At 35.4% G+C, this 13,172-nt stretch overlaps 1 protein-coding gene across 1 annotated transcript in view; it reads right to left on the reverse strand.

Moving 5' to 3' along the window:
- Positions 1 to 13,172, reverse strand: part of GABRA1 (gamma-aminobutyric acid type A receptor subunit alpha1) — a 1,147,113-nt gene that overhangs the window by 200,857 nt on the left and 933,084 nt on the right. The gene's annotated exons all lie outside the window — the stretch shown is intronic.

Here is a 13,172-nt window from a genome sequence, read left to right on the forward strand (position 1 = left end):
ACTTTATTATTTCAGCATACCTTTCCTCAATATTTAAAAGGTGTCCATTATTCACTGAGAAGCATATGAGAACAATGTCTGGTATTTAGTTAAAGGGTATTTTATTTTTAAAGTGATGTGTGCTGATTCTTGTCTGTCCTCCCAAACTAAAAAGGACTTGCCATTATATTCAGAAATCTGCTATTTTAAGAAATGTTTTTCTATGAAATAACCATGTCACTAATAGTATACTAAGGTCCCTGTATAGAAATTCTATAAAAATAAGTCATCTGTAGACATGGTTATCAATTATATTGTTTCTTTTTTAGCAGGCTTGAATAGCTCAAAAGTGAAAGGTTGACTCAAAACTCAAAAAAAATTAGGGTTTATTTTCTATATGTGTGTGCATGTGAGTAGGGGCCATACGTGGTGACACTTGGGACTTTTTCAGACTGTGCTCAGGAGTGAGCCCAACAGACTCAAGAGTCCATAGAGATGGGATAGAACCAGGTTGTCCAGATGCAAGGAAAGGTCCTCACTTCCAGTAACATCTTTCTGCATAAGTTGCAGAAAATTGCCAAATTCTGTATTTACTTTATGAATCTATACTCTTTAATTTTTTGTTGATTAATCTCAATTTGTATTCTTGTAAAATTTCTTTCCTTATACATTCATCTGTTGTTGGGCATATGGGTAATTTTTAGATCTTGGCAATGGTCAATAATGTTGCTATGAACATAGGCATGCATATGTCTTTTTAGATTAATGCTTTTGTTTTCTTGGGTAGATGCCCAGGAGTAGAATCATAGGGTCATATACTTTTGTTTGGGGGAAGTCTACAATTTTTTTCATAGGCTGTACTATACAATATTTATTTTGTAATAGTGAAGGAGAATTCCTTTCAGCACATCCCTCCCAACATTTACTATTTCTAGAACGTTTAGTTGTAAATCATTATACCTGGTGGGAGGCAATCTCTCATTGCCATTTTGATTTGCAATTTTACTGATGATCATTGATGGTGAGCACTTTCATATGTATCCAAGCGATTTTCTTTGAGGAAATGTCCATTTTCTTCTTTCCCCATTAATGATTTTTATTTGGTTTTGGTTAAAAAATGTATGTAGCTGGTAAAAAGATGTACATATCACATAAAAATGTACATAGCTGATAAAATATTTCTTACTGAATTACTATGAATAACAAAGTTGTGATTGAGATTCAGGCATACATCCAATATTCCACACCAATTCCTTTTGAAATGTCCACAACCCTTGTCCAATTGTCTTCAGTTTCTCTCTGCAACCCAGCCTGTCTTTGTGACAGGCACGTTTTCCGTCCACAATTGTCTTAGTGTTACCTTCCCTAGCTTATTCTCCTTTCCACCTCCACTCCAGTGGCAAGTTCATATTAAAGAACAATTTTCCTGCTCTTTGTTTCTATCATCTTGACTAATGATAAGTCTAGGATTTCTTTCCTTTCTTTTCTTTCTTCCTTCCTTCTTTTCTTTCTTTCTTTTTTTCTTTCTTTCGTTTCTCTCTTTCTTTCTTTCTTTCTTCTTTCTTTTCTTTCTTCTTTCTCTTTCTTTCTTTCTTTCTTTCTTTCTTCTTTCTTTCTTTCTTTCTTTCTTTCTTTCTTTCTTCTTTCTTCTTTTCCTTTTCCTTTCTTCTTCTTTTCTTTCTTTCTTTCTTTTTCTTTCTTTCTTTCTTTCTTCTTCTTCTTTCTTCCTTCTTCTTCTTCTTCTTTCTTTCTTTCTTTTTTTTTCTTTCTTTCTTTCTTTCTTTCTTTTTTCTTTCTTTCTTTCTTATTCTTTCTTTTTCTTCTTTCTTTCTTTTTCTTTCTTTCTTTCTTTTTTTTTCTTTTTTTTTGATTTTTGAGGCACATCTGGTTACACTCAGGGTTACTCCTGGCTATGTGCTCAGAAATCGCTCCTGGCTTGGGGGACCATATGGGATGCTGGGGATCAAACCTAGGCTAGCACGTGCAAGGAAGACTCCTTACCACTGTGCCACTGCTCAGAGCTTCAAGGTTAGAATTTCTAATGCTCTACTGATATTATTAAAATGTGGATATTCTTTTCCTGTGTCTAATTTTAGAAGAAAACTGTTTTCCCTAAATAGCTTTGGGTTTGTTGTTATATCGAAAAAAATTCTTTCATTACCAATTTTGTTGAGAATATTTTTTAAAAAAGAAGTTTAATTTTTTGAATTTTTTCCAATCTTATATAGAGACGGTTATATGGTTTTTACCCTTCCTTTTTATTAACAAGGCATATCACCTTGGTTGATTTTCTAATGCAGTAATACCTTGTATCCCTAGCATAGCAAACACCTTGAACCTCAGGCTTTGTGGTGTATAAAATGTTTATTGTATTTTATTCAAATGACTATGGTTTTCCCAAGAAGCCATTTATCTGTGTTCATCAGGAATTGTGGTATGATTTTTTTATTTTATAGTCATGTTTGTGTCATATTTTGATATCAAGTTAATATTAGTCTTATAAATTGTTCAGGAGGGACATCGTTCTTCCACTTTATAGAAGTACTTCATATGAGTAGAGGGTCCCTCTTTGAAGGATTGAAAAAGTCACTAGTTAGTGAAATCATCAGACATGGGCTTGGGGAGGAGAGTGTTTTTTATTACTCTTTATCTTTCTTGATAGTGACATGTCTGTTCAAGTTTATCTATTTCCTCATGGTTCATTCTTTGGAGGTTGTAGACTTGAAATTTATGAATTCTCCCATATTCGTAATTTAATCATGTAAAATTGTTCCTACTAATTTCATATATCTTTTTGTATTCCTATTATATATCCGTTGTAACTGTTCTTTTATTTCCAATCTGTTTATCAGATTCTCTCTCTTTTATCCTTTGTGAGTCTAACCAAGCATGTCCATTATGTAACTCTAAAATGCAAGTTCTTTGTTACCTTGATCTTTTATGTTGACATCTTAACACATTTTTCTTCTTTGACTTTTCCTTCTTTGTCATTCTTGTTGGTTCCCTTTTTAAATTTCTGGAGGGATAAGGTTTGTAGTGAGGTATATTTGTACCTTTAAATTATTGCCTGATGAATGCTTTTAGTGTTATGATCTTCTTAGTACATATTTTTCTTTATCCTATAAGTTTCGGTATTTTACTGGTCATACACTAATTTGTACTCAAGAATATCTTTCATTTATTCTTTAAAGAAGTAGTTGTTTTTAGAGTGTGTTGTTCATTTTCCAAATGTTGCACTTTTCCTTAGGTTTCTGTGTTTATTTTAATATCAAAATAAGTGGCCTCAGGGGATACACAAAGGATATGATATTGATTTCTAATTCTTGATTTTATATATATTTGTTTTGTGACCCAGCATGTAGAATATTCTGTAGAGTGATCCAGGAGCACTGAGAAAATGAGAAAATAAATTTGGGGGGATAGGATTCCGTATAAATGTCTATTAAATCCATCTTTTATGTATTTTCTTTGAATCCTCCTGTTTCCTCATTGATTTTCTGGCTGATCTATTCAGTGGTGAGAGGATGACATTAAAATCTCTCATTCCTGTTGTGTTGTTGCCAACATTTCCCTCTTAGTTCTGTTATTAGTTGCCTTTATATGTCTTCATAGTGCATATGTTCATGATGTTAAGTGCTACTGATATATAGACCTTTTAGTTATTGTTCGATGACTGTCTATTCCTATTATCTGTTTGGTTTGAACTCTATTTTGTATGATATGTATTCGACTATCCTTCGCTTTTAAGTCTATTGTCTGTATGATTTTTTCCAGTCTTGTATTTCAAGCCTATGTTTATATTGATTGCGTGTGGTTCTTGTAATTTGCAAAATTTTCAGTTTAATTTTCTACTCTCCCGGCACCTCTATGCCTTTTGATTTGTGAGTTCAGGAGACAGTTACATTGATAAAATGGTGGAAATGTATTTGATGCCATCTTTCTTATGGGCTCTTATATTAATGAAACCATTGCTTCCTTGTCTTCTCATGAGTCTCCTTATCCTGGTTTAGTACTCATGAGCTTTTGTAAGGGGAATTGTTTGTCAGTTAAATTTTTGTGTCACTCTGTCAAACTTGAACAATAACATACTAGATAAAATATTCTTGTTTGGATGCCTCTTTTATTTAGTGTGTTCACTGCATTTTACCATTCCTTTAGTCTTTAAGTTCTCATGTGAAAAAATCTGCTATAAATTTCAAAGATTTTCCTTACTAGGCATTATTTTTCTTTGCTATTCTTGCTTTTAATCTATTTTGTGGGAGGAAGAGCACATCAGAGGGTTATTTCTGGCTCTGTGCTCAGGGGTCACTCTTGGGAGAAACAATGTGGTGCCAAAGACATATAGAGTTTGCTGCATAGCCTTATATAAAAAGTAAGCATATTACCCTTATATACAAGGTTTGCCTTGTTAAGTGATTTTGCTATTTTAACATTAGTTTTTACATGGATATGTATTAAACCATTGTTAAAGTGTTTATGCAACTACTTTTATGCAACTATTTTACATTTATTTTCAAATGACTTACAAAAATTGGTCTGCCTTAGACACTCTTACAGAGAGAAAGCCAGTCTATAAATAATAAATATAGACAAACACTGTTGCCATGTCTACACCTGTCAAGCTCTATTTTCAAAAAAGATGTAACCAAGCCATGAAAAATTACAGGTACACTGGCCATGCAGCTGAAACCTGGAAATGTCAGATAGAGAGGGTGTGCCAAGTCCCCACCTGCTAGAGGAATACCTGCTGCACCCATCACCCACACCACTCCTTTTCCAATGGCCCTGCTTCACTACCACTCTATGGGGTTCTGTAGAGAAACCAATAGGACCAAAACTCAAGGTATACTGATATGTGGACTGATATCACCAGGAATTTTTTTCTAAATGAGTGCATGTAACAATCTTCTTATACTTGCGAAAGCCTGCATGTAACAATCTTCTTATACTTGCGAAAGCCTAGCTACCGAAACCAAGTCCACTATTGATGGTATCAGCAATAGTGCCTGAAATTCTGGACAAAAGCAAAATTTTTAAATATTGTCACCTCCACGGGAACACAATAATATAGATCCCAATGTGTATCTGAAGCCCCTTAATGTCTAGAAAGAAATGAACTATCAGAATGGTCAACTAGCAAACAAAAGTTTATTAGAACTTCTTACAATGACATATTCACCTAATTGGAAGTAACAGTAATTTTCACAAATGTGCTTGGATTTTGGTGAAGCTCAGGGATACTCCTAGCTATGTGCTCAGAAAATCGCTCCTGGCTTGGGGACCATATCGGATGCCGGGGATTGAACTGCGGCCCATCCTAGGTTAGCATATGCAAGACAAAGCCCTACCTTTTGTGCCAGTGCTCCAGCCCCAAGTTTGGGTCTCTTGATTCTATTGTTTTGCCTTTAGCTTGGATATTTAGTTCTGCCCGTTTTTAACACTACCAATGCACTTGAGATCACTTTGGCAACCATCCTTTCATATTTTTTTTCCACCTCCATTCAGTTGTTTTTTTCTCCTTGCTATACTCTGGAGCCAAGGATGTTCAAGACAACTCCCATTTAAATCATTGCATTTCTTCATCTAGAGACACTAAATACCACATATAAGTGATATCATTCTGTATTTATCCTTCTGGCTTACTTTATCATAATATCTTTCCATTCCATCCATGTTTCAGCAAATCACTTGATTGTATTATACCTTAGACTTATGTAGTATTCCATTGTATATATGTGCCACATCTTCATGATCCACTAATCTGTTTTTGGACATCTAGGTGATTTCAAGTCTTAGCTATTGTACTGAGTGTTGCAATGAATATTATTGTGCATACATACATTTGGATGAATGTTTTTCTGTCCTGGGTATAAACTAAAAGAGGGGTTACTGGTTTATATGGCAGTTCAATTTTTAGCTTACTGAGATTCCTCCATACTGTGTTCCATAGGGGTTGGACCAGATAGCATTCTCACTAGCAATGGATGAGAGTTCCTTTCTCAGCACATCCCTGACATCATGGATTTTTCCCAGTATTTTTTACATGTGAAATATATCAAAATGTAAGATATCTCATTCTTGTCTCAATTTGGATTTTCCTAATGATAAGTGGTGATGAACAGTTTTTTCTTGTGCCTGTTGGTCATTTGATGGTCTTCTTCAGAAAAGTGTCATTTCATTTCCACTCCCCATCTTTTGGTGCAATTTTTATATTTTTTGTGGAGTTAACCTTTGTGAGTACTTTGTATATCCTAAAAATCAAACCTTTATCTGATGAGTTGAGTGCAAAATTTTTCTCCCACTTATTAGCTATTTTCTGGTTTTAGCCCATATACCTTTTACCGTACAGAAACTTTTTAATTTGATGTAGTTCCATTTATTCAAATTTGATTCTATAGTCCTTATTATTGTCATCTTATCATGGAAGATTTCCTTGAGTCTAGGAGTGTTCTATGTTTTCCTCAGTTAACTTTATGAATTTGGGTCTGATCTCAAGGTCTTTAATCCACTTTGAATTGAGTTTTGTGTAAGGTGGGAGATATTAGGGGCCGGAGAGATTGCATGGAGGTAAGGCATTTGCCTTTCATGCAAAAGGTCATCAGTTCAAATCCTGGCATCCCATATGGTCCCCATGCATGTCAGGAGCAATTTCTGAGCATGGAGCCAGAGTTTCCCCCTGGAGCACTGCCAGGTGTGACCCAAAAACCACAAAAAAGCAAAACAATAATAAAATTTTAGACTATGTAGTATAAACTAATAGCTACCTAATATTTAACATTTATCACATACCAAAAATTTTGTTTAATTTTTATATATTCTATATATTCATTTTACTTCTAGCTCATACTCTTCTATTAATTACTAAAATTTCCCATTTCATAGATCACCAAATACAAATAGATAACTTATGCAATTTCTCTGTGAAACCTAACAGATCAGAACTATAAAAATGAAATAATTCTACATAAAAAAGCAATGAGGTAGATGGTAAGGTCCTGTTTATAATTCAGTGAAAAATAAGTTTTAGTTCTACTGAAAGGATATATCTGAAAGGATAAATTCTAACCTATTTGTATTCAAAGATGGAATAAGCAACCATAGAAGAAAAGTAAGTTTTCTATTCACAAAAAGAGACTGATGATGTGGGGCAGGAGTGATAGCACAGCGTATAAGGCGTTTGCCTTGCATGTGGCCAACCCAATCCAATCCCCATCATCCCATGTGGTTCCCCAAGCCTGCCCAGGGTAACTCCTGAGCTACACCACCAGGTGTATTTCCCACCACCTAAAAATGGTCCGATACCATGCACCACAGTAGGCTTTATGGTACCATGTTTCAGGAGGAAATTATTCAATTCTTATGAACATTTGTCAAAATATTAAAAAATAAGTAAGAGAACTTTTTTATAGAGACCTTGAATAAAATTGTGGATTAAAGGACTTAATAGAGTTGTTTATTTAGAGTGCTATGTAGGGAATTTAAGGAGGACCAGTTTTAAAATTTAAATTGAAGGTACACCAGAGAAGAATTGGAGATGTTTTATTAAGCTATACAAAAAGAGAAAGCAAAAGCAGTGGATTATGTAGTAATATTTATTAAACATTTTATATGTCAGTCATGTAATCTGTCCAATAGCATCCTTGCAAGGAAATCATGTTTATTTTTATTAATACACAAAATGAGAACTCACAAAAGACATGTAAAAGAATGTCAGCATGATAGTACAGTGAGTAAGGTGCTTACCTTGCATGCTATATGAATATGCTGGGTTCAATATTCAGAATCGCATACAAAACTCTGCCAGGAGTCATTTATGAATTCAGATCCAGTATTTTTATGATACTGTTGAATAACCTAATAACTTAAAACAAACAAACAAACAAGACATGTAACTTCCTTAATGTCCTATACCCATTTTGTGTCTCAATTCAAAATTGTAATTTTGTACCCTATGCTTTATTTATGATGATATGGCTCCCTTTTTTTAAAAAAAAAATAAAGTTAGGTTCTTAAGAACTCTAGATCAACTACTTTTTATATTGCTGTTAAGAGATACAAGACTTCTCAGTGGGCATGATAGAAAATCCCCTTGCAATCCAATGCAATATGGATAAAATTGCTCTGGGAAAAAAAGGACAATAAAGGGACAGTTCTTTGGAAGCAAGGTTGAAATTGTTCTAGTATGGTTAGGAACAGAATGTTGAACATACTACAGGACACTTTTGTTTCCTATAATATGGCTGGCAATGTTAATTTCAAATCCCCAAACACAATGCCTGAAAGAATATGTGGATTCATTAAGATTTATTTCAACAAGTGTTTATTATATGTTTTAGTATTGTATGTTAAAGGGAAGGAAGAAAAATTCAATAAGTACCTTCAGAGAACATGCATTATGAATATTCAAGGTAATAGTATAATTAACATGGTTATGAGTTATTAAAATATAGTATTATTAATTGTGCCTAGTGGATACAAAAGGAGAGATCTGTGTAGATAGGTTTCAATCATGAAAAATGAGATTTGAACTGAGTTTCAGAGAAAATGAATAAGCCTTAGAAGTTTTTAAAAGACCAGTCCTGGTGACATAATTAACTCAGAGGTTTATCAATTTATGTTAACCTAAGAATTACAGAATCCGCCCGATAGCACAGCGGCATTTGCCTTGCAAGCAGCCGATCCAGGACCAAAGTGGTTGGTTCGAATCCCGGGGTCCCATGTGGTCCCCCCCCCTCCCCCGTGCCAGAGCTATTTCTTTTTTTTTTTTTTTTGGTTTTTGGGTCACACCCAAAAAAAATTACAGAATCCTCTGAGTATTATACAATAGAAAAAATACAGGAAATGTCAAGGATAGAACTGAAAGAAAAAAAACTGATTCCAACCACAAGGGAGATGGAGGATCCTTGCGAGAATTAAAAAACAACTTTCAGCATCCCCTGATAGTGTTATATAAGAATTTTATAGGAGTACTTTCCCCTGAATTTTGTTGTGCTATTTCTTTTTATATATAATTTTTATTTAGACCAATGTGACTTACAAGTCTTTCAAGTTACATTTAAGATACATAGTGACAGTGAGTTAGGGCAGTTCCCACCACCAGTCTACCAGTACTGACCTCCCTGTTCCCAATTGACACCACTGTTCCTAATATGCATCCCATATCTCCATCCTTTGTCCCTTGGACTGCTAGTGTAACAGGTCCCTTTTGTGTATAGCTTGTTGTAGTTTGGGTCTCTTGATTCTATTGATGTTGACTTTGGGTTGGTATTTAGGTCTGATCATTTTTTATTTCCATTCAATGTTTATGAGACTGCTTGCCCCTTGTATTCACTTTTATCTTGACAATTTATTAGGCAGAACAAGATGCTTCATGTGTTCTATGGTTCAGTTGAATAAAATAAAATAAAATAAAGCAGGAAGGAGCCCCTGTCTGGAAGCAATAAATTTAAATTTAAAAGAAAGAAAAAACAAAAACAAAAAAAAGGAAGAGGGGGATGATATGGCAAGGGGTTTTTTTTGTTTGTTTGTTTGTTTTGGTATTTTGGGGGGATTTTTTGCATATACACAGTAAGTGTTAGGGAAATTAGAAACGTAATTCCCTTGGCCTAAGAGATACAGAGTTTCTCCATCCTTGAAGTATACTGTCATGGGATCAACAACAGGCTGGGTCGATCAATATTCCTGTTAGTCATGGGATCAACAACAGGCTCCAGCCATGTTCCTTGTCAAACTCCAAGGTCTTTTTTTAAGGTGCCAGGAAACATTCTCCTCAGTTTTGGTTGTTAAAGTCAGTCCTTTGTAATTAGAGATTTTGGTTTTTGCACAGATCCTAAGACAAAGTCTAGGATAGAATTTTTCTTTATGGTTCCCAGAAGTTCTGCTCAGTCACAGTTGTTGCAGTCATCTTCTAAAATTAATGATCTTGGTTTTTGCACAGATCAAAGGACAGCATGTCTTCTGATTTCATCTCACCATTAGGTGATGAGGTAGGACAACCCTTAGATCAAATTGTTGCTGTTTCCTCGTCATCAGGATGTCATATGAACCTAGTATCTCTCTCTGTCTCTCTGTCTGTCTGTCTCTTTCAGAATTGAGAAATATCTAGCAATACTTTAGGGGTCCTATTGGAACAGGGGACCATGAAATGCTGGGGATTGAACCCAAAATGTTCCTACATGTAAAACATGAATTTCAGCTCTTTGAGCCCTCTTCTGAGTTCTACTTTTGCTCTTTCATGTGGTAGAGAATGAAATACTACAATTTTATTCTACTCAATTTCTGTTGATTAGGGAATCTTTAAGTAACTTGTTCACTAGCAGGCAGATTACTTAGGGGAAACTTTATCATTTATAAGCATTATCTTCACAATCTATTAAAGAGAGTATTGTGTCTTGGCAAGAATTAAATGAAAAATATGTGAAGATTTCTTGTAAAGTTCTGTCAGTGCCTTGTATATTTTGGAGATTAGCCCCTTATCTGATGGGTATTGGGTGAATAGTTTCTCCCACTCAGTGGGTGGCTCTTGTATCTTGGGCACTATTTCCTTTGAGGTGCAGAAGCTTCTCAGCTTAATATATTCCCATCTGTTAATTTCTGCTTTCACTTGCTTGGAGAGTGCAGTTTCTTCCTTGAAGATGCCTTTAGCCTCAATGTCCTGGAGTGTTTTACCTACGTATTGTTCTATATATCTTATGGTTTTGGGGCTGATATCGAGGTCTTTAATCCATTTGGATTTTACCTTCGTACATGATGTTAGCTGGGGGTCTAAGTTCAATTTTTTGCAAGTGGCTACCCAGTTTTGCCAACACCACTTGTTGAAGAGGCTTTCTTTGTTCCATTTAGGATTTTTTGCTCCTTTATCAAAAATTAGATGATTGTATGTCTGGGGAACATTCTCTGAGTATTCAAGCTTATTCCACTGATCTGAGGACCTGTCTTTATTCCAATACCATGCTGTTTTGATAACTATTGCTTTGTAGAAAAGTTTAAAGTTGGGGAAAGTAATTCCTCCCATATTCTTTTTCCCAATGATTGCTTTGGCTATTCGAGGGTGTTTATTGTTCCAAATAAATTTCAAAAGTGCCTGGTCCACTTCTTTGAAGAATGTCATGGGTATCTTTAGGGGGATCGCATTAAATCTGTACAGTGCTTTGGGGAGTATTGCCATTTTAATGATGTTAATCCTGCCAATCCATGAGCAGGGTATATGCTTCCATTTCCGCGTGTCCTCTCTTATTTCTTGGAGCAGAGTTTTATAGTTTTCCTTGTATAGGTCCTTCACATTTTTAGTCAAGTTGATTCCAAGATATTTGAGTTTGTGTGACACTATAGTGAATGGAGTTGTTTTCTTAATGTCCATTTCTTCCTTATTAGTATTGGTGTATAGGAAGGCCATTGATTTTTGTGTGTTAATTTTGTAGCCTGCCACCTTGCTATATGAGTCTATTGTTTCTAGAAGCTTTTTGATAGAGTCTTTGGGGTTTTCTAAGTAGAGTATCATGTCATCTGCAAACAGTGAGAGCTTGACTTCTTCCTTTCCTATCTGGATTCCCTTGATATCCTTTTCTTGCCTAATCGCTATAGCGAGTACTTCCAGTGCTATGTTGAATAGGAGTGGTGAGAGAGGACAGCCTTGTCTTGTGCCAGAATTTAGAGGAAAGGCTTTCAGTTTTTCTCCATTGAGGACAATATTTGCCTCTGGCTTGTGGTAGATGGCCTTAACTATATTGAGAAAGGTTCCCTCCATTCCCATCTTGCTGAGAGTTTTGATCAAGAATGGGTGTTGGACCTTGTCAAATTCTTTCTCTGCGTCGATTGATATGATCATGTGATTTTTATTTTTCTTGCTGTTGATGTTGTGTATTATGTTGATAGATTTACGGATGTTAAACCAGCCTTGCATTCCTGGAATGAAACCTACTTGATCGTAGTGGATGATCTTCTTAATGAAGCATTGAATCCTATTTGCCAGGATTTTGTTGAAGATCTTTGCATCTGCATTCATCAGCGATATTGGTCTGTAATTTTCTTTTTTCGTAGCATCTCTGTCTGGTTTAGGTATCAAGGTAATGTTGGCTTCATAAAAGCTATTTGGAAGTTTTCCTGTCTAATCCCATCAAAAAATGGGGAGAAGAAATGAACAGACACTTTGACAAAGAAGAAATACAGATGGCCAAAAGACACATGAAAAAGTGCTCCACATCACTAATCATCAGGGAGATGCAAATCAAAACAACGATGAGATACCACCTCACACCACAGAGAATGGCACACATCACAAAGAATGAGAATAAACAGTGTTGGCGGGGATGTGGGGAGAAAGGAACTCTTATCCACTGCTGGTGGGAATGCCGTCTAGTTCAACCTTTATGGAAAGCGATATGGAGATTCCTCCAAAAACTGGAAATCGAGCTCCCATACGATCCAGCTATACCACTCCTAGGAATATACCCTAGGAACACAAAAATACAATACAAAAACCCCTTCCTTACACCTATATTCATTGCAGCACTATTTACCATAGCAAGACTCTGGAAACAACCAAGATGCCCTTCAACAGACGAATGGCTAAAGAAACTGTGGTACATATACACAATGGAATATTATGCAGCTGTCAGGAGAGATGAAGTCATGAAATTTTCCTATACATGGATGTACACGGAATCTATTATGCTGAGTGAAATAAGTCAGAGAGAGAGAGAAAAACGCAGAATGGTCTCACACATTTATGGGTTTTAAGAAAAATGATAGACATTCTTGCAATAATAACTTTCAGACACAAAAGAGAAAAGAGCTGGAAGTTCCAGCTCACCTCAGGAAGCTCATCACAAAGAGTGATGAGTTTAGTTGGATAAATAACTACATTTTGAACTGTCCTAATAATGAGAATGTATGAGGGAAATTGAGAACCTGTTTAGAGTACAGGCGGGGGTCGGGTGGGGAGGAGGGAGACTTGGGACATTGGTGATGGGAATGTTGCACTGGTGATGGGTGGTGTTAAAAAAAATATGTGAAGATTTTTATAGTGATAGTTGCTCATGTAAGTAAAACTAAAAACATTAACATTACAACTACCCTCATAGCCATTATTTTTAATAATATTTTTATTTAAACACCATAATTACAAAATTGGTTGTAGTTGGCTTTCATTCATAAAGAGAACACCCATCTTTACCAGTGCAACATTCCCCATT

This window comes from Suncus etruscus, chromosome 6 (assembly GCF_024139225.1).
Source record: "Suncus etruscus isolate mSunEtr1 chromosome 6, mSunEtr1.pri.cur, whole genome shotgun sequence".
Lineage (NCBI taxonomy): Eukaryota > Metazoa > Chordata > Mammalia > Eulipotyphla > Soricidae > Suncus > Suncus etruscus.